The sequence below is a fragment of the Bombina bombina genome, chromosome 5 (assembly GCF_027579735.1).
Source record: "Bombina bombina isolate aBomBom1 chromosome 5, aBomBom1.pri, whole genome shotgun sequence".
Classification (NCBI taxonomy): domain Eukaryota; kingdom Metazoa; phylum Chordata; class Amphibia; order Anura; family Bombinatoridae; genus Bombina; species Bombina bombina.
In genome coordinates, this window is record NC_069503.1 from 118,290,845 (window position 1) to 118,315,671 (window position 24,827).

General features: G+C 41.6%; 1 pseudogene; it reads right to left on the bottom strand.

Annotated features, from left to right (window-relative positions):
• The window catches only part of LOC128660051 (zinc finger protein 850-like), a 106,047-nt pseudogene that overhangs the window by 26,491 nt on the left and 54,729 nt on the right, over positions 1 to 24,827 (bottom strand).

Below are 24,827 nucleotides of genomic sequence, written 5' to 3' on the forward strand. Positions count from 1 at the left end.
GTGATTATCATATGGATAAGGAAGGAGGAAACAAACTGTTTATTTAAATGTGAGAGATTTTCTGTTGTGTCCTAAAATATCTCAGGATACAGCATTATATTATGTTTTTATTTGATGGGAATTGTTATTTTAACAGAACTTAGTTGCAATCAGATGTATAATATTAACCTGTTATTAGATACATATGAGATACATATATAGGAGCAGCAATACACTACTGGGAGCTAGCTGAACACATCTAGTTATCTAATCACAAGAGATAAATGTGTGCAGGCACCAATCAGCAGCGAGCTCCCATTAGTGTAGGATATGTGCATATTCTTTTTAAACAAGGGATACAAAAAAAACAAAGCACATCCAAAATAAGTTAATTTAAAGTGTCTTAAAAAGAAATGCTCTATCTGCATTATGCATGTTTAAAGGGACACTCAAGTCAAAATAAACTTTTATGATTCAGAAAGAACCTGCAGTTTATAGACACTTTACTTCCATTATCAAATTTTGCACAATATTTTTATATACACCTTCTGGGGAACAAAATGCTACCGAGCATGTGCACAAGCTCACAGTGTATACATATACTAGTCTGGATTGGTTGATGTCTGTCACATGGTAGGGGGCCTGGAAAATGGGAGAAAAAATAAATTTGTCCGAAAAAATCTCTACTGCTTATTTGAAATTCAGAGTAGGTGTAATTGTCTTTTTATTGTGCACTTGTTAATTATGCAGTTCCACTGCATTGAGTGGTCCTTTCATTTTGACTTTGTGTGTGTGTATATATATATATATATATATATATACACACACCCACATAATATATACGCACATATACAAAGATACACATATGTACAAAAACACATGCACATATACACACATGCTTACACACATACACATATAAACACACATACACAGTCCCACACACAAATATAAACACACACACACAAATATAAACACATACACATTCACAAACACAAATATAAACACACATACAAAGTCACATACACGTAACATTATGCTCCCTTTACAATGACAACTCAACCCTCCTCAGCAGAGTCATCCCAATTCCACTAATCTAATGAAGTAGAATCCCAGGCATCCAACTTTGGCCTAGATAACGAGTGGAGCGCAAATTTGCGCTTTTGTGACTAATACCAGCATTCGCAAATTACAAATTAGGTGCAATGCGAACGCAACCTCCCATTCACATTGCCTGGAAGCCTTGTGCTCACAAGAGTGACCTTCCATAGGCTCCAATGGGAGCCTTGTTCTGATGCCATGAGAAACAGCAAAGAACCTAGCACAGTGTAGGGGGTAATTCCCACAGTGTTGGGCAGCACATTAAAAATATTCCTATTACCAACGGTACTTGGCAGGGCTGTCCCTTGTCTCCCTTGCTATTTGCTTTAGCGATAGAGCTCTTAGCAGCACAAATCAAGAGTGACAACAAGGTTGAGGGAATCACATTGCATGGCACGATACATAAGATTGCACTGTTTGCCGACGACACTACGATCTTCTCCACCAAGCCACTACAGACTATACCTAGATTGCTAGATATCCTTGAGACATTTAGCAACCTCTCTTATTACAAATCGAATCATAACAAAACTGAAATCTTTACTAGAGGGTAGACCTACCTAAATATTTACACTATAAATACAATTTTATAGAAAAATAAAACCATATAACACATTTAGGAATTAAATTATCAAGTGATATTCCCCAAATTAAAAACGCAAATTACCGCCCCTTGCTAACTGAGCTGAGAACACTTAAGCAAATATGGCACTCAAACTCCATTTCCTGGCTGGGATGCATTGCAGCCCTTAAAATGAGCTATCTTCCTAAACTGACCTATTTATTCCAGCACCTCCCAATTCGAGTACCCAAACAAATGTTGTTACAGTTCCAAAGTGAATATATGAAGTACATATGGCAGGGGAAACCTCCACATATAGCCCACAAAATTTTGCAGTACCCTAGACTACATGGAGGGGTTGCCTCTCCATCTATATCTAGATATTTTGAGGCGGCGATGCTCACTCATATTTCTCAATGGGGAGTCAAAGACTTTCATAGTAAATGGAAGGGAATTGAGCAGGCCACACTACCATTTACTTACATGATCTCATTTGGACCCCGCCACATTGCCATAGAAATTTTTCTATCAAAAACCTAATAATTAAAGAATGCCTCTCATCATGGGATCAGATTAGGCATAATAAACTGATAGCTCCTCATCCCTCTCCCATCACTACTTAATCAGGCCTTCTCACAGGCCTTCCTGACTCTCACGCTGCCACATGGACCCGTTTGGGCTTTGAAAGGGTATCAGACCTATGGTCCACCTCTTCACAGGGGCATTTTGTTAAGCTAGACCAAATTAGGGAATCCACACAGGTGCCACCGTATTTGGTTTTTGAATATTCTCGAGTAATTAGCCTATTAACTAGTTGGGGATTTAAGCCCATACCTCCCATTCAGTTAACATTGTGGGAATCTAGATGGTAGCAGGGGTTTAGTCTAGGCAAACCTATGTCAATTCACTATAGTTTAATGGAAGGGGCGTCGCCTATTGATAAAGCTCCACACATATTGAAATGGGAACAAAAATTGAATATATCTGTTCCCACTCAGGTCTGGCAACATACACTCCTATTAACTAAAAAAGCTATCCACTGTATTACCATATATGAGACAAATTTTAAGTTACTCACACACTGGTATTATGTTGCAGCTAGATTAGCTAAAATGTTCCCTACTGCTTCTCCTCAATGCTGGAGAAACTGAGACCACATAGGTGATATGATACAGATTTGGTGGGGTTGCCCGAAACTCAAACCACTTTGGAACACTTGTTTCATTACAATATCCAGACTAGGGATCCCCCTTCCTAAGTCTCCGGAAGTGGCCCTCTTTCATTTAGGTTCCTGCAAACTACCTAAGCACCATGGATACTTATGCATATACCTCTTTTCAGCTATAAAACTTCCATTTCGAGATCATGGAAAAAACTAAACCCCCCCTCCTGGACAGAAATAATTAAAGTTATGGCGTATATTTACTCCATGGAAAAAATGTGTTCTACTCAGACCTGTTTCAAATTATATGAGCCGACTGGCAAACCATGTTCAACACTCATTGGCTACCTATCTTAGGCACCTAAGGAGGCATCCCCCAACCCCCCTGGTCCTTCCTTTCCTCATCAAACTCTTCTTTTGATAATACCACCCTCCCAGAACCCACACCTACCTTATGCAGCAGATTTTTTATCACCCTGTCTGTCCCAGCTTCCCACCCACTTTCCCCCCTTTTTTGTTTTTTTTGGTACAGAATACTTAACCTACTGTGTTAATATATAACTCCTTTATGGAGTTGATATACGTGAGATATAAATGTTATCTACTTATTTTTTGTATGTTGCTTGTTGTCTGTGATGTTGTGTACTTAACAGATACAGTTGTATCCCTAATTTGAAAATCAATAAAATATAAAGGGAAAAAAAAATGGTTTGAGATGCTACAACCAAAAATAAATAAAAATAATAATAATTATATATATATATATATATATATATATATATGGGTATATATATATATATATTTTGAATATTTACGTGTTTGTGTATATACACATACTAACAGACACATATACATATATTATTATTATTATTATTATTATTAAGGAATGTACATTTTTTTTTAGAGAAAATACAGATGAGAATGTATAGACAAACAACCATTTTTATTGATCAGGCAGGGTATTTCTAGACTTCTCTGCAGAGATGTCAAATAAAAGTCGTGAGATGGTACCCCTTTGTACTAAATTCATTGAAGCTAGCTTTCAAGCTACAGTTTTATACCCTGCTAAATTAAAAATATTTACTAAATATGAAACCCTAATATTTGACAATTTTAATGAAGCATCACTATTTCTTTTAACCCCTTCACCCAGTACAACATATATATATACGTTGTGCGGTACTTTGTCTATCATACCGCGCAACGTATATATACAATGTTGATTCAGGAGGCTTCAGCAATCTCGGTTGTTAAGTTACAGCCGAGATCTGGAGCTCCTGAAGCTGCAGGCATCTTCTGCATATGGAGCCGTAGAGTGATCAGTGCTCTGCATCCATATGAGGGCAGATGCCTGATCATTACAGACGGTGACACTGTGTGACAGTGAGGGATGGGGCAGCTATGCTACTGAAAATGTGATCTGGAGGCGTTGGGGGACCCCTAACTAAAAATCACGGGTTGGGGAAGCTGGTTAAAAACTAGCTGTGGGGGGTATTACGTCCCCATTTAAGAGGACTCTTATTATCAAACACCTAGGTAAAAATAATCCAGATATTGCTTGTATCCAAGAGACCCATCTTAATTTACAAGAAATGGAGAAACTTAAGATGAAATGGGTGGGAGATATTATTGCAACCCCCGCAAATCTAGGAAAAAAGGAGTAGCAATACTTTTTAATAAAAACCTTAACTATGAAGTTTGTGAAAAAGTTTTTTATTTGATCTCATTTGGGGGTGAAATGGTGGAAATAAATATACCAAAATGGGCCTAGATCAATACTTTGGGTTGTCTACTAAAAAAGGAAATTTATGCTTACCTGATAAATTGATTCCTTCTACGATATGAGTCCACGGATTTCATCCTTACATGTGGGATATTATCCTCCTGCTAACAGGAAGTGGCAAAGAGCACCACAGCAGAGCTGTATATATAGCTCCTCCTTTCCCCTCCACCCCCAGTCATTCTCTTTGCCTATGCTAGTAATAGGAAGAGGTAAAGTAAAAGAGGTGTTAAAATGATAGTTTTTAGTTTTTTCAATCAAGAAGTTTGTTATTTTAAAATGGTACCGGTGAGTACTATTTTTCTCAGGCAGGATATAGAAGAAGATTTCTGCCTTGAGGTTGATGATCTTAGCAAAAGTCACTGAGATCCATGTTGGTTCCCTCATCGTATCGTAGAAGAAATCAATTTATCAGGTAAGCATAAATTTCCTTTTCTTCTACAAGATACGACGAGTCCACGGATTTCATCCTTACATGTGGGATAGGATACAATACCAAAGCAACAGGACAAGGATAAAAAGGAGGGAAAAGACAGAGACCTAAACAGAAGGCACCACTGCTTGAAAAACTTTCCTCCCAAAAACAGCCTCAGAAGAAGCAAAAGTATCAAATTTGTAAAATTTGGAAAAAGTATGAAGAGACGACCAAGTCGCAGCTTTACAAATCTGTTCAACAGATGCATCATTTTTAAAAGCCCATGTGGAAGCCACAGCCCTAGTAGAATGAGCTGTAATTCTTTCAGGAGGCTGCTGTGCAGCAGTCTCATATGCCAGGCGGGTGATACATTTCAGCCAGAAAGAAAGAGAGATAGCCGTAGCTTTCTGACCCCTACGCTTTAAAGAATAAACAATGAACAATGAAGATGATTGACAGAAATCCTTAGTTGCCTGTAAGTAAAACTTTAAGGCACGGACCACGTCCAAGTTATGTAACAGACACTCCTTGGAAGAAGACACAATGAAGGAACAACAATTTCCTGATTAATATTCTTATTTGAAACAACATTAGGAAGAAATCCAGGTTTGGTACGTAAAACCACCTTATCAGAATGAAAAATTATATAAGGTGAATCACACTGTAATGCTGAAAGCTCTGAAACTCGTCGAGCAGAAGAAATAGCAACCAAAAACAGAACTTTACAAGATAATAACTTTATATCTATGGAATGTAAAGATTCAAACGGAACCCCTTGAAGAACTCAAAGAACTAAATTCAAACTCCAGGGAGGAGTAATAGGTCCAAATACAGCCTTAATTCTGGTTAGAGCCTGACAGAAAGACTGAACATCTGGCACATCTGCCAAACGCTTATGAAACAAAATTGACAACGCTGAAATTTGTCCCTTTAAGGAACTAGCTAATAAGCCTTTCTCCAATCCTTCTTGGAGAAAAGACAGAATCCTAGGAATCCTAACTTTACTCTATGAGTAACCCTTGGATTCACACCAATAAAGATATTTACACCATATCTTATGATAGATTTTTCTAGTGACAGGCATTCTAGGCTGTATCAAAATACTGTTAACAGAATCAGAGAATCCTCGCTTTGATAAAATCAAGCGTTCAATCTCCACGCAGTCAGCTGCAGAGAAGTTAGATTTGGAAGTTGGAAAGGACCTTGAATGAGAAGGTCTGGTCTCAAAGGAAGTTTCCACGGCGGTAGCGAAGACATGTCCACTAGATCCGCATACCAAGTCCTGCGTGGCCACGCAGGCACTATCAGGATCACCGAAACTCTCTCCTGTTTGATTCGAGCAATCACGCGTGGCAGGAGAGGAAACAGTGGAAACACATAAGCTAGGCTGAACAACCAAGGCACTGCCAAGGCATCTATCAGTTCTGCCTGGGGATCCCTTGACCTGGATCCGTATCTTGGAAGCTTGGCATTCTGCCGAGATGCCATCAGATCCAATTCCGGTTTGCCCCATCGGAGAATCAATGAGGTAAAGATCTCCAGATGGAGTTCCCGCTCCCCCGGATGAAAAGTCTGTCTGCTCAGAAAGTCCGCTTCCCAGTTCTCTACTCCTGGGATGTGGATTGCTGATAGATGACAAAAGTGGGCCTCTGCCCAACGGATTATCTTGGATACCTCTCTCATCGCTAAGGAACTTCTTGTTCCCCCGATGATTGATATAGGCCACAGTCGTGATGTTGTCCGACTGGAATCTGATGAATTTGGCCGAAGCCAACTGAGGCCATGCCTGAAGTGCATTGAATATTGCTCTCAGTTCTAGAATATTGATTGGAAGGGAGTCCAAACACCCTGAGCCTTCAGGGAATTCCAGACTGCACCCCAGCCCAGAAGGCTGGCATCCGTTGTCACTATCACCCAAGAGGGTCTGCGGAAGCAAGTCCCCTGGGACAGTTGATCCAACGACAACCACCAAAGAAGAGAGTCTCTGGTTTCTTGATCTAGATTTATCTGAGGACATAAATCCGCATAATCCCCATTCCACTGTCCGAGCATGCACAGCTGCAGCGGTCTGAGATGAAAGCTAGCAAATGGAATGATGTCCATTGCCGCTACCATTAATCCGATTACCTCCATACACAGAGTCACTGATGGCCGAGGAGTGGACTGAAGTGCTCGGCAAGTATTTAGAATCTTTGATTTTCTGACCTCCGTCAGGAATATCTTCATGGCAACCGAGTCTATCAGAGTTCCCAAGAAAGGAACCCTTGTCTGTGGAACCAGTGAACTCTTCTCTATGTTCACTTTCAAGCCGTGAGTTCTCAGAAAAGACAGCACTGTGTCCATGTGAGATTTTGTCAGATGATATGTTGACGCCTGGATCAGAATATTGTCCAGATAAGGCGCCACCGCTATACGTCGTGGTCTGAGAACTGCCAAAAGAGACCCTAGAACCTTTGTGAAGATTCTGGGTGCTGTTGCCAACCCGAAGGGAAGAGCCACAAACTGATAATGTTTGTCCAAGAAGGCAAACCTTAGAAACTGATGATGATCCTTGTGGATAGGAATATGAAGGTATGCATCCTTCAAGTCCACGGTAGTCATATATTGACCCTCCTGGATCATTGGTAAAATTGTCCATATTGTCTTTATCTGGAAAGATTGAACTCTTAGAAATTTGTTTAGGCACTTGAGGTCTAAGATGGGTCCGAACGTTCCCTCTTTTTTGGGAACCACAAATAGGTTTGACTAAAACCCCCGTCCCTGTTCCAATCTTGGAACTGGACAAATTACTCCCATGGTAAAAAACAGAATTTATGTTTACCTGATAAATTACTTTCTCCAACGGTGTGTCCGGTCCACGGCGTCATCCTTACTTGTGGGATATTCTCTTCCCCAACAGGAAATGGCAAAGAGCCCAGCAAAGCTGGTCACATGATCCCTCCTAGGCTCCGCCTACCCCAGTCATTCGACCGACGTTAAGGAGGAATATTTGCATAGGAGAAACCATATGATACCGTGGTGACTGTAGTTAAAGAAAATAAATTATCAGACCTGATTAAAAAACCAGGGCGGGCCGTGGACCGGACACACCGTTGGAGAAAGTAATTTATCAGGTAAACATAAATTCTGTTTTCTCCAACATAGGTGTGTCCGGTCCACGGCGTCATCCTTACTTGTGGGAACCAATACCAAAGCTTTAGGACACGGATGAAGGGAGGGAGCAAATCAGGTCACCTAAATGGAAGGCACCACGGCTTGCAAAACCTTTCTCCCAAAAATAGCCTCAGAAGAAGCAAAAGTATCAAACTTGTAAAATTTGGTAAAAGTGTGCAGTGAAGACCAAGTCGCTGCCCTACATATCTGATCAACAGAAGCCTCGTTCTTGAAGGCCCATGTGGAAGCCACAGCCCTAGTGGAAGGAGCTGTGATCCTTTCAGGAGGCTGCCGTCCGGCAGTCTCGTAAGCCAATCTGATGATGCTTTTAATCCAAAAAGAGAGAGAGGTAGAAGTTGCTTTTTGACCTCTCCTTTTACCAGAATAAACAACAAACAAGGAAGATGTTTGTCTAAAATCCTTTGTAGCATCTAAATAGAATTTTAGAGCGCGAACAACATCCAAATTGTGCAACAAACGTTCCTTCTTCGAAACTGGTTTCGGACACAGAGAAGGCACGACTATCTCCTGGTTAATGTTTTTGTTAGAAACAACTTTTGGAAGAAAACCAGGTTAGTACGTAAAACCACCTTATCTGCATGGAACACCAGATAAGGAGGAGAACACTGCAGAGCAGATAATTCTGAAACTCTTCTAGCAGAAGAAATTGCAACCAAAAACAAAACTTTCCAAGATAATAACTTAATATCAACGGAATGTAAGGGTTCAAACGGAACCCCCTGAAGAACTGAAAGAACTAAGTTGAGACTCCAAGGAGGAGTCAAAGGTTTGTAAACAGGCTTGATCATCTGGCACAGCTGCCAGCTTTTTGTGAAGTAACACAGACAAGGCAGAAATCTGTCCCATCAAGGAACTTGCAGATAATCCTTTTTCCAATCCTTCTCGAAGGAAGGATAGACTCTTAGGAATCTTAACCTTGTCCCAAGGGAATCCTTTAGATTCACACCAACCGATATATTTTTTCCAAATTTTGTGGTAAATTTTTCTAGTTACAGGCTTTCTGGCCTGAACAAGAGTATCAATAACAGAATCTGAGAACCCTCGCTTTGATAAGATCAAGCGTTCAATCTCCAAGCAGTCAGCTGGAGTGGGACCAGATTCGGATGTTCGAACGGACCTTGAACAAGAAGGTCTCGTCTCAAAGGTAGCTTCCATGGTGGAGCCGATGACATATTCACCAGATCTGCATACCAAGTCCTGCGTGGCCACGCAGGAGCTATCAAGATCACCGACGCCCTCTCCTGATTGATCCTGGCTACCAGCCTGGGGATGAGAGGAAACGGCGGGAATACATAGGCTAGTTTGAAGGTCCAAGGTGCTACTAGTGCATCTACTAGAGTCGCCTTGGGATCCCTGGATCTGGACCCGTAGCAAGGAACCTTGAAGTTCTGACGAGAGGCCATCAGATCCATGTCTGGAATGCCCCACAGTTGAGTGATTTGGGCAAAGAATTCCGGATGGAGTTCCCACTCCCCCGGATGCAATGTCTGACGACTCAGAAAATCCGCTTCCCAATTTTCCACTCCTGGGATGTGGATTGCAGACAGGTGGCAGGAGCGAGTCTCCGCCCATTGAATGATTCTGGTCACTTCTTCCATCGCCAGGGAACTCCTTGTTCCCCCCTGATGGTTGATGTACGCAACAGTCGTCATGTTGTCTGATTGAAACCGTATGAACTTGGCCCTCGCTAGCTGAGGCCAAGCCTTGAGAGCATTGAATATCGCTCTCAGTTCCAGAATATTTATCGGTAGAAGAGATTCTTCCCGAGACCAAAGACCCTGAGCTTTCAGGGATCCCCAGACCGCGCCCCAGCCCATCAGACTGGCGTCGGTCGTGACAATGACCCACTCTGGTCTGCGGGAGGTCACCCCTTGTGACAGGTTGTCCAGGGACAGCCACCAACGGAGTGAGCCTCTGGTCCTCTGATTTACTTGTATCTTCGGAGACAAGTCTGTATAGTCCCCATTCCACTGACTGAGCATACACAGTTGTAATGGTCTTAGATGAATGCGCGCAAAAGGAACTATGTCCATTGCCGCTACCATCAAACCTATCACTTCCATGCACTGCGCTATGGAAGGAAGAGGAACGGAATGAAGTATCCGACAAGAGTTTAGAAGTTTTGTTTTTCTGGTCTCTGTCAGAAAAATCCTCATTTCTAAGGAGTCTATTATTGTTCCCAAGAAGGGAACTCTTGTTGACGGAGATAGAGAACTCTTTTCCACGTTCACTTTCCATCCGTGAGATCTGAGAAAGGCCAGGACTATGTCCGTGTGAGCCTTTGCTTGAGGAAGGGACGACGCTTGAATCAGAATGTCGTCCAAGTAAGGTACTACAGCTATGCCCCTTGGTCTTAGCACCGCCAGAAGGGACCCTAGTACCTTTGAGAAAATCCTTGGAGCAGTGGCTAATCCGAAAGGAAGCGCCACGGACTGGTAATGCTTGTCCAGGAATGCGAACCTTAGGAACCGATGATGTTCCTTGTGGACAGGAATATGTAGATACGCATCCTTTAAATCCACCGTGGTCAAGAATTGACCTTCCTGGATGGAAGGATTGTTCGAATGGTTTCCATTTTGGACGATGGAACCTTGAGAAACTTGTTTAGGATCTTGAGATCTAAGATTGGTCTGAACGTTCCCTCTTTTTTGGGAACTACGAACAGATTGGAGTAGAACCCCATCCCTCGTTCTCTTAATGGAACAGGATGAATCACTTCCAGAAGATAACCTTGGGAGACTATTTCTAGCGCCCAAGGATCCAGAACATCTCTTGCCCAAGCCTGAGTGAAGAGAGAGAGTCTGCCCCCCACCAAATCCGGTCCCGGATCGGGGGCCCGCATCTCATGCTGTCTTGGGAGCAGTGGCAGGTTTCTTGGCCTGCTTTCCTTTGTTCCAGCCTTGCATAGGTCTCCAGGCTGGATTGGCTTGAGAAGTATTACCCTCCTGCTTAGAGGACGTAGCACTTGGGGCTGGTCCGTTTCTGCGAAAGGGACGAAAATTAGGTTTATTTTTGGCCTTGAAAGACCTATCCTGAGGAAGGGCGTGGCCCTTGCCCCCAGTGATATCAGAGATAATCTCTTTCAAGTCAGGGCCAAACAGTGTTTTCCCCTTGAAAGGAATGTCAAGCAATTTGTTCTTGGAAGACGCATCCGCTGACCAAGATTTTAACCAAAGCGCTCTGCGCGCCACAATAGCAAACCCAGAATTTTTCGCCGCTAACCTAGCCAATTGCAAGGTGGCGTCTAGGGTGAAAGAATTAGCCAATTTAAGAGCACGAATTCTGTCCATAATCTCCTCATAAGAAGAAGAATTACTAATAATCGCCTTTTCTAGCTCATCGAACCAGAAACACGCGGCTGTAGTGACAGGGACAATGCATGCAATTGGTTGTAGAAGGTAACCTTGCTGAACAAACATCTTTTTTAGCAAACCTTCTAATTTTTTATCCATAGGATCTTGGAAAGCACAACTATCTTCTATGGGTATAGTGGCGCGCTTGTTTAGAGTAGAAACCGCCCCCTCGACCTTGGGGACTGTCTGCCATAAGTCCTTTCTGGGGTCGACTATAGGAAACAATTTTTTAAATATGGGGGGAGGTACGAAAGGTATACCGGGCCTGTCCCATTCTTTATTAACAATGTACGCCACCCGCTTGGATATAGGAAAAGCTTCGGGGGGCCCCGGGGCCTCTAGGAACTTGTCCATTTTACATAGTGTTTCTGGAATGACCAGATAATCACAATCATCCAAATTGGATAACACCTCCTTAAGCAGAGCGCGGAGATGTTCCAACTTAAATTTAAAAGTAATCACATCAGGTTCAGCTTGTTGAGAAATTTTTCCTGAATCTGAAATTTCTCCCTCAGACAAAACCTCCCTGGCCCCCTCAGACTGGTGTAGGGGCCCTTCAGAAACAATATCATCAGCGTCCTCATGCTCTTCAGTATATTCTAAAACAGAGCAGTCGCGCGTTCGCTGATAAGTGGGCATATTGGCTAAAATGTTTTGATAGAATTATCCATTACAGCCGTTAATTGTTGCATAGTAAGGAGTATTGGCGCGCTAGATGTACTAGGGGCCTCCTGTATGGGCAAGACTGGTGTAGACGAAGGAGGGGATGATGCAGTACCATGCTTACTCCCCTCACTTGAGGAATCATCTTGGGCATCATTTTTACTAAATTTTTTATGACATAAATCACATCTATTTAAATGAGAAGGAACCTTGGCTTCCCCACAGTCAGAACACAATCTATCTGGTAGTTCAGACATGTTAAACAGGCATAAACTTGATAACAAAGCACAAAAAACGTTTTAAAATAAAACCGTTACTGTCACTTTAAATTTTAAACTGAACACACTTTATTACTGCAATTGCGAAAAAGTATGAAGGAATTGTTCAAAATTCACCAAAATTTCACCACAGTGTCTTAAAGCCTTAAAAGTATTGCACACCAAATTTGGAAGCTTTAACCCTTAAAATAACGGAACCGGAGCCGTTTTTATATTTAACCCCTTTACAGTCCCTGGAATCTGCTTTGCTGAGACCCAACCAAGCCCAAAGGGGAATACGATACCAAATGATGCCTTCAGAAAGACTTTTCTATGTATCAGAGCTCCACACACATGCAGCTGCATGCCATGCTGTTCTCAAAAACAAGTGCGCCATACCGGCGCGAAAATGAGGCTCTGACTATGATTAGGGAAAGCCCCTATAGAATAAAGTGTCTAAAACAGTGCCTGCCGATATGATTTTACAAAAAATACCCAGATTAAATGATTCCTCAAGGCTAAATATGTGTAAATATGATCGATTTAGCCCAGAAAATGTCTACAGTCTTAATAAACCCTTGTGAAGCCCTTATTTACTGTCTGAATAAAAATGGCTTACCGGATCCCATAGGGAAAATGACAGCTTCCAGCATTACATCGTCTTGTTAGAATGTGTCATACCTCAAGCAGCAAAAGACTGCTCACTGTTCCCCCAACTGAAGTTAATTCCTCTCAACAGTCCTGTGTGGAACAGCCATGGATTTTAGTAACGGTTGCTAAAATCATTTTCCTCATACAAACAGAAATCTTCATCTCTTTTCTGTTTCAGAGTAAATAGTACATACCAGCACTATTTTAAAATAACAAACTCTTGATTGAATAATAAAAACTACAGTTAAACACTAAAAAACTCTAAGCCATCTCCGTGGAGATGTTGCCTGTACAACGGCAAAGAGAATGACTGGGGTAGGCGGAGCCTAGGAGGGATCATGTGACCAGCTTTGCTGGGCTCTTTGCCATTTCCTGTTGGGGAAGAGAATATCCCACAAGTAAGGATGACGCCGTGGACCGGACACACCTATGTTGGAGAAAGGTCTTTTACACAGCGTAAGAACGCCTCTCTTTTTATCTGGTTTGCAGATCATTTTGAAAGATGAAATCTCCCTCTTGGGAGACAGCCCTTGAATTCCAATTGATAACCATGGGTCACTATTTCTAGTGCCCAGGGGTCCTGAACGTCTCTTGCCCAAGCCTGAGCAAAGAAAGAAAGTCTGCCCCCTACTAGATCTGGTCCCGGATTGGGGGCCGCCCCTTCATGCTGTCATAGGAGCAGCAGCGGGCTTCTTGGATTGTTTACCCTTATTCAAGTTCTGGTTGGGTCTCCAGACTGACTTAGATTGGGTAAAATTTCCTTCCTGCTTTGTAGAAGAAGAGGAAGCGGGGGGTCCTCCTTTAAAGTTCCGAAAGGAACGAAAATTATTTTGTTTACCCCTCATCTTAACAGACTTATCCTGAGGTAGGGCATGTACTTTACCTCTTGTAATGTCAGAAATTATTTCCTTCAATTCAGGCCCAAAAAGGGTTTTACCTTTAAAAGGAATAGCTAAAAGCTTATATTTTGATGAGACATTAGCAGACCAAGATTTGAGCCACAACGCTCTACGTGCTAGGATAGCAAATCCAGCATTCTTTGCCGCTAACTTAGCAATTTGAAAAGCGGCGTCAGTAATAAAAGAATTAGCTAGCTTGTGAGCCTTAATTCTATCTAAGATGTCATCTAATGACCTTAAGAGACTCTTCTAGAGCCTCAAACCAAAATGCTGCTGCAGTAGTGACTGGAAAAATGCAAGCCATAGGTTGTAAAAGAAACCCCTGATTAATAAATAATTTCTTTAGTAGACCCTCTAATTTCTTATCCATAGGGTCTTTGAAAGCACAACTGTCCTCAATGGGTATAGTTGTACGCTTAGCTAGGGTAGATATAGCTCCCTCCACCTTAGGGACCATTTGCCAAGAGTCCCGAATGGTGTCTGATATAGGAAACATTTTCTTAAAAATAGGAGGGGGAGAGAACGGTACCTGGTCTATCCCATTCCTTTTTAACAATTTCCAAAATTCTTTTAGGAACCGTAAAACCATCAGTGTAAGTAGGCACCTCTAGATATTTGTCCATCTTACACAATTTTTCTGGAGGAATTGTAATAGGGTCACAATCATCCAGTGTTGCTAAAACCTCCCTGAGCAACAGACGGAGGTGTTCAAGTTTAAATTTAAAAGACGTGATGTCCGAATCTGTCTGAGGTAACACATTTCCTGATTCTGAAAGTTCTCCTTCAGACAGCAATTCTGTAACCCCCAAATCAGAGCACTGAGAGGGCACATCGGAAATGGCCAATAAGGCATCAGAGGATTCAGTATTCACATTAATACCTGACCTACTGCGTTTACCCTGCAAAACTGGCAGTTTAGATAATACCTCTGTAAGGGTAGTTGACATAACTGCAGCCATATCTTGCAGAGTAAAGGAATTAGACACACTAGAAGTACTTGGCGTCGCTTGAGTGGGCGTTAAAGGTTGTGACACTTGGGGAGAATTGGATGGCATATCCTGATTCCCTTCAGACTGAGAATCATCCTTAGACACACTTTCATTACCTAAAATATGTTCTTTACAGTGTAAGGCCCTTTCAGTACAAGAAGGACACAATGTAAGAGGGGGTTCCACAATGGTTGCTAAACACATAGAACACTGACTTTCTTCAATGTCAGACATGTTGAACAGACTAGTAATAACCACACAAGTCGTTATTATGTTAATGAAAACAACTTCAGCAAAAACGGGTACTGCGCCTTTAAGTAATAATTTTTTTTTTCCAAATTTGCTTAATGAGTTATTAAACTGCTCAATTTAAATTGCATATATCCTATATAGCAGTCGGATATTGCACCACAAGTAAAAAGGGAAAATTAAACCTCTAATACAGGTTAAATGAAGGCAAAAACGTTATGTACAAAATTATTACAAAAATGCCTCTGCACCTCGCCACAGCTCTGCTGTGGCACCTACCTACCCCAGGGAATTGACAAACGATCCGATATCGCTCTGGAAAATAACCCCTAAGTCTGGGCCCAACCGGAGCTGATTGCTGCTGCTTTCACTTCAGAAACTAACTGCGCATTTGAAGCGTGAAAATTAGGCCCCGCCCATCATAAGCGATGTGCTAACAGCCTCAACAACCACATGGAAAGCGGTTTAACCAGCCATGTGGGTTATATACATAAAACATTAAAAATATAGCCATGTGAACCCCCAGCACAACGCAACATAACCAGCCATAAAAACTCTTTTATATAATAAAAAAAAACATAATTTATGTAAGAACTTACCTGATAAATTCATTTCTTTCATATTGGCAAGAGTCCATGAGCTAGTGACGTATGGGATATACAATCCTACCAGGAGGGGCAAAGTTTCCCAAACCTCAAAATGCCTATAAATACACCCCTCACCACACCCACAATTCAGTTTAACGAATAGCCAAGTAGTGGGGTGATAAAGAAAGGAGTAAAAAGCATCAACAGAGGAATCTGGAAATAATTGTGCTTTATACAAAAAAATTCATAACCACCATAAAAAGGGTGGGCCTCATGGACTCTTGCCAATATGAAAGAAATTAATTTATCAGGTAAGTTCTTACATAAATTATGGTTTTCTTTCTTGTAATTGGCAAGAGTCCATGAGCTAGTGACGTATGGGATATCAAATACCCAAGATGTGGAGCTCCACGCAAGAGTCACTAGAGAGGGAGGGATAAAAATAAACAACAGCCATATGTTGAAAAATTAATCCACAACCCATAATATAAGTTTTTCTTAAAAGAAAAAACTTAAAACATCAGCAGAAGAATCAAACTGAAACACCTGCCTGAAGAACTTTTCTACCAAAAACTGCTTCTGAAGAAGCAAATACATCAAAATGGTAGAATTAAGTAAATGTATGTAAAGAGGACCAGATTGTCGCTTGCAAATTTGATCAACTGAAGCTTCATTCTAAAAAAGCCCACGAAGTGTGAATGATCTAGTAGAATGAGCTGTAATTCTCTGAAGCGGGGCCTAACCCGACTCCAATAAGCTTGAAGAATCAAAAGCTTAATCAACAAACCAAGGAAAACAGAATTTATGCTTACCTGATAAATGTCTTTCTCTTACGGTGTATCCGGTCCACGGCTTCATCCTTACTTGTGGGATATTCTCAATCCCTACAGGAAGTGACAAAGAGAGCGCACAGCAGAGCTGTCCATATAGCTCCCCTCAGGTTCTGCCCCCCCAGTCATTCGACTGACGGTTAGGAGAAAAAGGAGAACCATAGGGTGCAATGGTGACTGTAGTTTACAAAAATAAATTTAAACCTGACTAAATTGCCAGGGTGGGCCGTGGACCGGATACACCGTAAGAGAAAGAAATTTATCAGGTAAGCATAAATTCTGTTTTCTCTTACATTGGTGTATCCGGTCCACGGCTTCATCCTTACTTGTGGGAACCAATACCAAAGCTTTAGGACACGGATGAAGGGAGGGAACAAGTCAGGTAACCTAAACGGAAGGCACCACTGCTTGTAAAACCTTTCTCACAAAAATAGCCTCTGAAGAAGCAAAAGTATTGAATTTGTAAAATTTGGCAAATGTATGCAGTGAAGACCAAGTTGCTGCCTTACAGATCTGTTCAACAGAAGCCTCATTCTTGAAAGCCCATGTGGAAGCCACAGCTCTAGTGGAATGAGCTGTAATACGTTCGGGAGGCTGCCTTCCAGCAGTCTCATAAGCCAAGCGGATGATGCTTTTCAGCCAGAAAGACAGAGAGGTAGCAGTTGCTTTTTGACCTCTCCTCTTGCCAGAATAGACGACAAACAAGGACGATGTTTGTCTGAAGTCTTTAGTTGCTTTTAGATAAAACTTTAAAGCACGAACTACATCAAGGTTGTGTAACAGACGTTCCTTGTTAGAAACTGGATTAGGACATAGAGAAGGAACAACTATTTCCTGGTTAATATTCTTATTGGAAACCACTTTTGGAAGAAAACCAGGTTTGGTACGTAAAACGACCTTATCTGTATGGAACACCAGATAGGGTGAATTACACTGCAAAGCAGACAATTCAGAAACTCTTCTAGCAGAAGAAATAGCTACCAAAAACAAAACTTTCCAAGATAGCAACTTAATATCTATGGAATGTAGGGGTTCAAACGGAACCCCTTGAAGAACTGAAAGAACTAAATTTAGACTCCATGGAGGAGCCACAGGTCTATAGACAGGCTTGATTCTGACTAAAGCCTGTACAAACGCCTGAACATCTGGCACGGCTGCCAGACGCTTGTGTAACAGAACAGACAGAGCAGATATCTGTCCTTTTAAGGAACTAGCTGACAGACCTTTCTCCAATCCTTCTTGGAGAAAAGATAGTAACCTTGGAATCCTAATCTTACTCCATGAGTAACCCTTGGATTCGCACCAACAAAGATATTTCCGCCATATCTTATGGTAAATTTTCCTGGTAACAGGCTTTCTAGCCTGGATCAAAGTATCTATAACTGATTCAGAGAACCCACGCTTAGCTAGAATTAAGCGTTCAATCTCCAAGCAGTCAGTTGAAGAAACTAGGTTTGGATGCTTGAATGGACCTTGGATTAGAAGGTCCTGCCTCAAAGGTAGCTTCCATGGTGGAGCCGATGACATATTCACCAGGTCTGCATACCAAGTCCTGTGTGGCCACGCAGGAGCTATCAGAATTACTGAAGCCTTCTCCTGCTTGATCCTGGCTACTAGCCGAGGGAGAAGAGGAAACGGTGGAAAGACATAAGCTAGATTGAATGACCAAAGCGCCACTAAGGCATCTACCAATGTCGCCTTGGGATCCCTGGACCTGGACCCGTAACGTGGAACTTTGGAGTTCTGTCGTGACGCCATCAGATCCAGAAGGCCCCATAGTTGGGTTAACTGGGCAAAAACCTCCGGGTGAAGTTCCCACTCCCCCGGATGGAAAGTCTGACGACTCAGATAATCCGCCTCCCAGTTGTCCACTCCTGGGATGTGAATTGCTGATAGATGGCAGGAGTGATCCTCTGCCCATTTGATGATCTTGGATACCTCCCTCATCGCCAGGGAACTCTTTGTTCCTCCCTGATGATTGATGTACGCTACAGTCGTGATGTTGTCCGACTGAAATCTGATGAATTTGGCCTCCGCTAGTTGAGGCCAGGCCTGGAGCGCATTGAATATCGCTCTCAATTCCAAAATGTTTATCGGGAGAAAAGATTCTTCCCGAGACCATAGACCCTGAGCTTTCAGGGAGTCCCAGACCGCGCCCCAGCCTAAGAGACTGGCGTCAGTCGTGACAATGATCCACTCTGGTCTGCGGAAACTCATTCCCTGAGACAGGTGATCCTGAGACAACCACCAGAGGAGTGAGTCTCTGGTTTTTTGGTCCATTTGTATTTGGGGAGACAAATCCGCATAATCCCCATTCCACTGTTTGAGCATGCACAGTTGCAGTGGTCTTAGATGAATTCGAGCAAAAGGAACCACGTCCATTGCTGCGACCATTAGTCCTATTACCTCAATGCATTGAGCCACGGAGGGTTGAGGAATGGCATGAAGAACTCGACAAGTGTTCAAAAGTTTTAACTTCCTGACCTCTGTCTGAAAGATTTTCATTTCTACCGAGTCTATTATTGTTCCCAGGAAGGGAACCCTTGTGAACGGGGACAGAGAACTCTTTTCTACGTTCACCTTCCACCCGTGAGATCTTAGAAAGGCCAGAACAATGTCCGTATGAGCCTTTGCCTTGTGAAAGGACGACGCTTGAATTAAGATGTCGTCTAAGTATGGTGCTACTGCAATGCCCCTTGGTCTTAGCACCGCTAGAAGGGACCCTAGCACCTTTATGAAAATTCTGGGAGCAGTGGCCAATCCGAAGGGAAGAGCCACAAACTGGTAATGCTTGTCCAGAAAGGCGAACCTCAGGAACTGATGGTGATCTTTGTGGATAGGAATATGCAGGTACGCATCCTTTAAATCCACGGTAGTCATATATTGACCCTCCTGGATCATTGGTAAGATTGTCCGAATGGTTTCCATTTTGAATGATGGAACTCTGAGGAATTTGTTTAGGATTTTTAAGTCCAGGATTGGCCTGAAAGTTCCTTCCTTTTTGGGAACTACAAACAGGTTTGAGTAAAAACCCAGTCCTTGTTCTGCTGTTGGAACTGGGTGTATCACTCCCATTTTTAGAAGGTCTTCTACACAACGTAAGAATGCCTGTCTCTTTATCTGGTCTAAAGACAAGCGAGAAATGTGGAACCTTCCCCTTGGAGGAAGGTCCTTGAATTCCAGAAGGTACCCCTGAGTGACAATTTCTAACGCCCAGGGATCCGGCACATCTCTTGCCCAAGCCTGAGCAAAGAGAGAAAGTCTGCCCCCTACTAGATCTGGTCCCGGATCGGGGGCTACCCTTTCATGCTGTCTTGGTAGCAGCAGCAGGCTTCTTGGCCTGTTTGCCCTTGTTCCAGCCTTGCAGGGGTTTCCATGCTGGTTTGGGCTGGGAAGCGTTACCCTCTTGCTTAGTGGCTGAAGAGGTAGAAGCAGCTCCGTTCCTGAAATTGCGAAAGGAACGAAAATTAGACTTGTTTTTAGCTTTGAAAGGTCTATCTTGTGGAAGGGCATGGCCCTTTCCCCCAGTGATATCTGAAATAATCTCTTTCAACTCTGGCTCGAATAGGATCTTACCCTTGAAAGGAATATTAAGTAGTTTTGTTTTGGACGACACATCCGCCGACCAAGATTCTAGCCAAAGCGCTCTGCGCGCCACAATTGCAATACCAGAGTTTTTCGCCGCTAATTTAGCTAACTGAAAAGCGGCATCTGTGATGAAAGAATTAGCCAACTTAAGGGCGTGAATTCTGTCCATGACCTCGTCATAAGAAGTCTCCTTCTGGAGCGAGTTTTCTAGTTCCTCAAACCAAAAAGCCGCTGCAGTGGTTACAGGAATAATGCAAGAAATTGGTTGAAGAAGAAAACCTTGTTGAACAAATATTTTCAAGCAGAAGAGATGACCAAAAGGAAAAATACTTTCCAAGAAAGTAGTTAAATGTCAAAAGAATGCATAGGCTCAATATGGAGGAGCCTGTAAAGCCTTCAAAACCAAATTAAGACTCCAAGGAGAGATTGATTTAATGACAGGCTTAAATACTAACTAAAGCCTGTACAAACAGTGAATATCAGGAAGTTTAGTAATCTTTCTGTGAATAAAACAGAGAGAGCAGAGATTTCTCCCTTCAATGAACTTGCAGACAAAACCTTATCCAAACCATCCTGAAGAAACTGAAAAATTCTTGCAACTCTAAAAGAATGCCAAGAGAATTTATGAGAAGAATACCATAAAATGTAGATCTTCCAAACTCGATAATAAATCTTTCTAGAGACAGATTTACGAGCTTGTAACATAGAATTAATCACTGAGTCAGAGAAACCTCTATGACTTAGCACTAAGCGTTTAATTTCCATACCTTCAAATTTAATGATTTGAGATCCTGATGGAAAAAAACGACCTTGAGACAGTAGGTCCGGCCTTAACGGAAGTGGCCAAAGTTGGCAACTGGACATCCGAACAAGATCCGAATACCAAAACCTGTGGGGCCATGCTGGAGCCACCAGCAACACAAACAATTGTTCCATGATGATTCTGGAAATCACTCTTGGAAGAAAAACCAGAGGTGGAAAAATATAAGCAGGTTGAAAACACCAAGGAAGTGTCAGCGCACCCACTGCTTCCGCCTGAAAAACCCTGAACCTGGACAGGCATCTGGGAAGTCTCTTGTTTAGATGAGAGGCCATCAGATCTATCTGTGGAAGACCCCATATCTTGAATAATCTGCAAAAACACATCTGGATGGAGAAACCACTCCCCAGGATGTAAAGTCTGACAGCTGAGATAATCCGCCTCCCAATGTCTATACCTGGGATATGAACCGCAGAAATTAGACAGGAGCTGGATTCCACCCAAGCAAGTATCCGAGATAGTTCTTCATAGCTTGTGGACTGTGAGTCACACCATGCTGATTGACAAATGCCACTGTATGTGATATTGTCTTATTTGAAAATAAATGAAGAGTTCTCTCTTCAACAAAGGCCAAAACTGAAGAGGCTCTGAAAATAGCACAGAGATCTAAAAAAAAATTGATTGGTAATCTCGCCTCTTGAGATTTCCAAAACCCCTTGTGCTGTCAGAGATCCCCAAACAGCTCCCCAACCTGAAAGACTTGCACCTATAGAGATCATAGTCCAGGTTAGATGAACAAAGAAGCCCCTTGGACTAAACGCTGGTGATTTACCACCACGTCAGAGAGTGTCAAACATTGCGATTTAAGGATATTAATTGTGATATCTTGTATAATCCCAGCACCATGGAGTCAGCAAACAAAGCTGGAGAGGTCTTATGTGAGAACAGGCAAAGGGAAATACATCCAATGCTGCAGTCATGAGACCTAAATTTTCCATGCACATAACCACTGAAGGGAATGACTGAGACTGAAGGTGCCGACATGCTGCAACCACTTTCAAATGTCTCTTGTCTGTTAGAGACAGAGTCATGGACACTGAATCTATCTGGAAACCTAAAAAGGTGACCCTTGTCTGAGGAATCAAGTAACTCTTGGTAAATTGATCCTCCAACCATGTTTCCCGGAGAAACAACACTAGTTGATTCGTGTGAAATTCTGCTGAACGGAATAACTGAGCTAGTACCAAAATATCGTCCAAATAAGGAAACACTGCAATACCCTGCTTTCTGGTTTCCATAAAGCAGGGAACCAAAAACCTTTAAAAAAGATTCTTTGAGCGGTTGCTAATCCAAAAATGGAAAAGCAATGAATTGGTAATGCTTGTCTAGAAAAGAGAATCTAAGGAACTGATAATGATCTGAATGAATCGGAATATGAAGGTATACATCCTGCAATCCATTATGGACGTAAAAGTGTCCTTGCTGAATAAAGGCAGAACAGTCCTTAAGGTCACCAATTGAAAATTCGTACCTTTACATAACGATTCAAAAATTTTCAGATCCAGAATTGGTCTGAATGAAATTTCCTTCTTTGAGACAATGAATAGAATTGAATAAAAACCCCAGACCTTGTCCCTGAAAAGGAACTGGCATGACTACCCCTGAAACTCCAGGTCTGAAACACACTTCAGGAAAGCCTGAGCTTTAACTGGATTTGCTGGGATACGTGAGAGAAAAAAAATCTTCTCACAGGAGGATTTATTTAGAATCCTATTCAAAACCCCTGAGACACAATACTCTGAAACCATTGATTTGGACCGAATTATCTAAAACATTCTTGAAAAAGACCTTAATCTGCCCCCTACCAGCTGAGCTGGAAAGAGAGTTGCACCTTCATGTGGACTTAGGGACTGGCGTTTTGGTTTCTTAAATGGATTGGAATTATTCCATTTAAAGAAGGTTTCAAATTGGAAACAGAATCCATAGGGAAGGATTAGATTGTTGTTCCTTGTTTGAAAAAAAGAACAAACACCATTTAGAAGCTTAATATTTACCCTTAGGTCTCTTATTACCTTGGAAAGAAGAGATAGCAATCTAGACTTAAAAAGTCATATCAGCATTCCAAGATTTAAGCCTCAAAACTCTTGTAGCTAAAAATAGCTAAAGATATAGATCTAACATCAAATTTGATGATATAAAAAAATGGCATCAGAACTGATTAGTATGTTGCAGTAAGCGAACAATACTAGATAAATCAGAATCCAATTCTTGTTGCGCTAAATCTCCAACAAAAAGGTTGAAGCAGCTGCAACAACAGCCAAAGAAAATGCAGGCCTGAGACGACCTGAACATAAATAAGCTTTCCTTAGATAAGATTCAAGTCTCCTATCTAAAAGAACTTAAGTACTAGCTTCCATAGGAATAGAGGTACCTTCAGCAAGAGTAGAAATAGCCCCAACAAGTTGAGGATCTTTCCCCAAAACTCTATAGAAATTGCTGGTAAAAGGATACAATTTATTAAACCTTGAAAAAGGAATAAAATAAGTAACCGGCTAATTCCATTCCTTAGAAATCATAAGAGAAATAGCATCAGAAATGGAAAAAAACCTCTGGAGCAACCACAGGAGGTTTAAAAACAGAATTTACTAGTTCTAATATCAAGAGGACTAGTTTCTATGATATCCAAATAACACTTCTTTAACAAAGAACGAAAATGCTTCATTTTAAATAAATAAGAAGATTTGTTATTGACAATATCTGAGGAAAGATCTTCTGAATCAGATAGATCCTCATCAGAAAAGGATAATTCATTATGTTGTCGGTCATTTGAAAATTCATCAACCTTATGAGAAGTTTTAAAAGACCTTTATATTAATTAGAAGGCAGATAGCAGACAAAGCCTTCTGAATAGAATCAGAAACAAATTCTTTAAATTTCATAGGTATAACATGTACATTAAAAGTTGAAGAAACAACAACAGGAAATGCACTATTAACTGATGGATACAATATCTGCATGTAAAAATGTTATCATACAATGACATTCAGAAATACAATGCACTTAGCTTTAGTAGAACCGACATCAGGCAGTAAAGTTCCAGCAGATACTTCTGAGGCAGGATCAGATTGAGACATCTTGCAAAATGTAAAATAACATATACAGCAAAATTTGTCAATTTCCTTATATGACAGTTTCAGGAATGGGAAAAAAAATGCAAATAGCATAGCCCTCTGACATAGACAAAGGCAAGAGGCAAAAACCATGGGGCAAATAAATAATGAAAAAATTTTAGCGCCAAGAATGATGCACAACGTAACTGGAAATTTTTTTGGCGCCAAGCATGTCCGGAAATGACACACTCGAGTCACTGACGACGCAACCCTGTGTGAACCTCTGCGTCAATTACGACGCCGGAAATGACGAACTTGCGTCAACGGACGTGCCTTTAACGCCAAAAAATTCTCGCGCCAAGAATGACGCAATAAAGTGTAGCATTTGGCGCACCCGCGAGCCTAAGTTAGCCCGCAATTTGAAACAAAGTAGTCAATTGAAAAAAAGACTAAACCCCAGGTAAGAAAAATATTTCTTAATATTAACTTTCCCCAAATATGAAACTGACAGTCTGCAAAAAGGAAATACATGAACCTGACTCATGGCAAATATAAGTACAATACATATATTTAGAACTTTATATAAATGCATAAAGTGCCACACCATAGCTGAGGTGTCTTAAGTAATAAAAACATACTTACCAAAAAGACACCCATCCACATATAGCAGATAGCCAAACCAGTACTGAAACAGTTATCAGTAGAGGTAATGGTATATGAG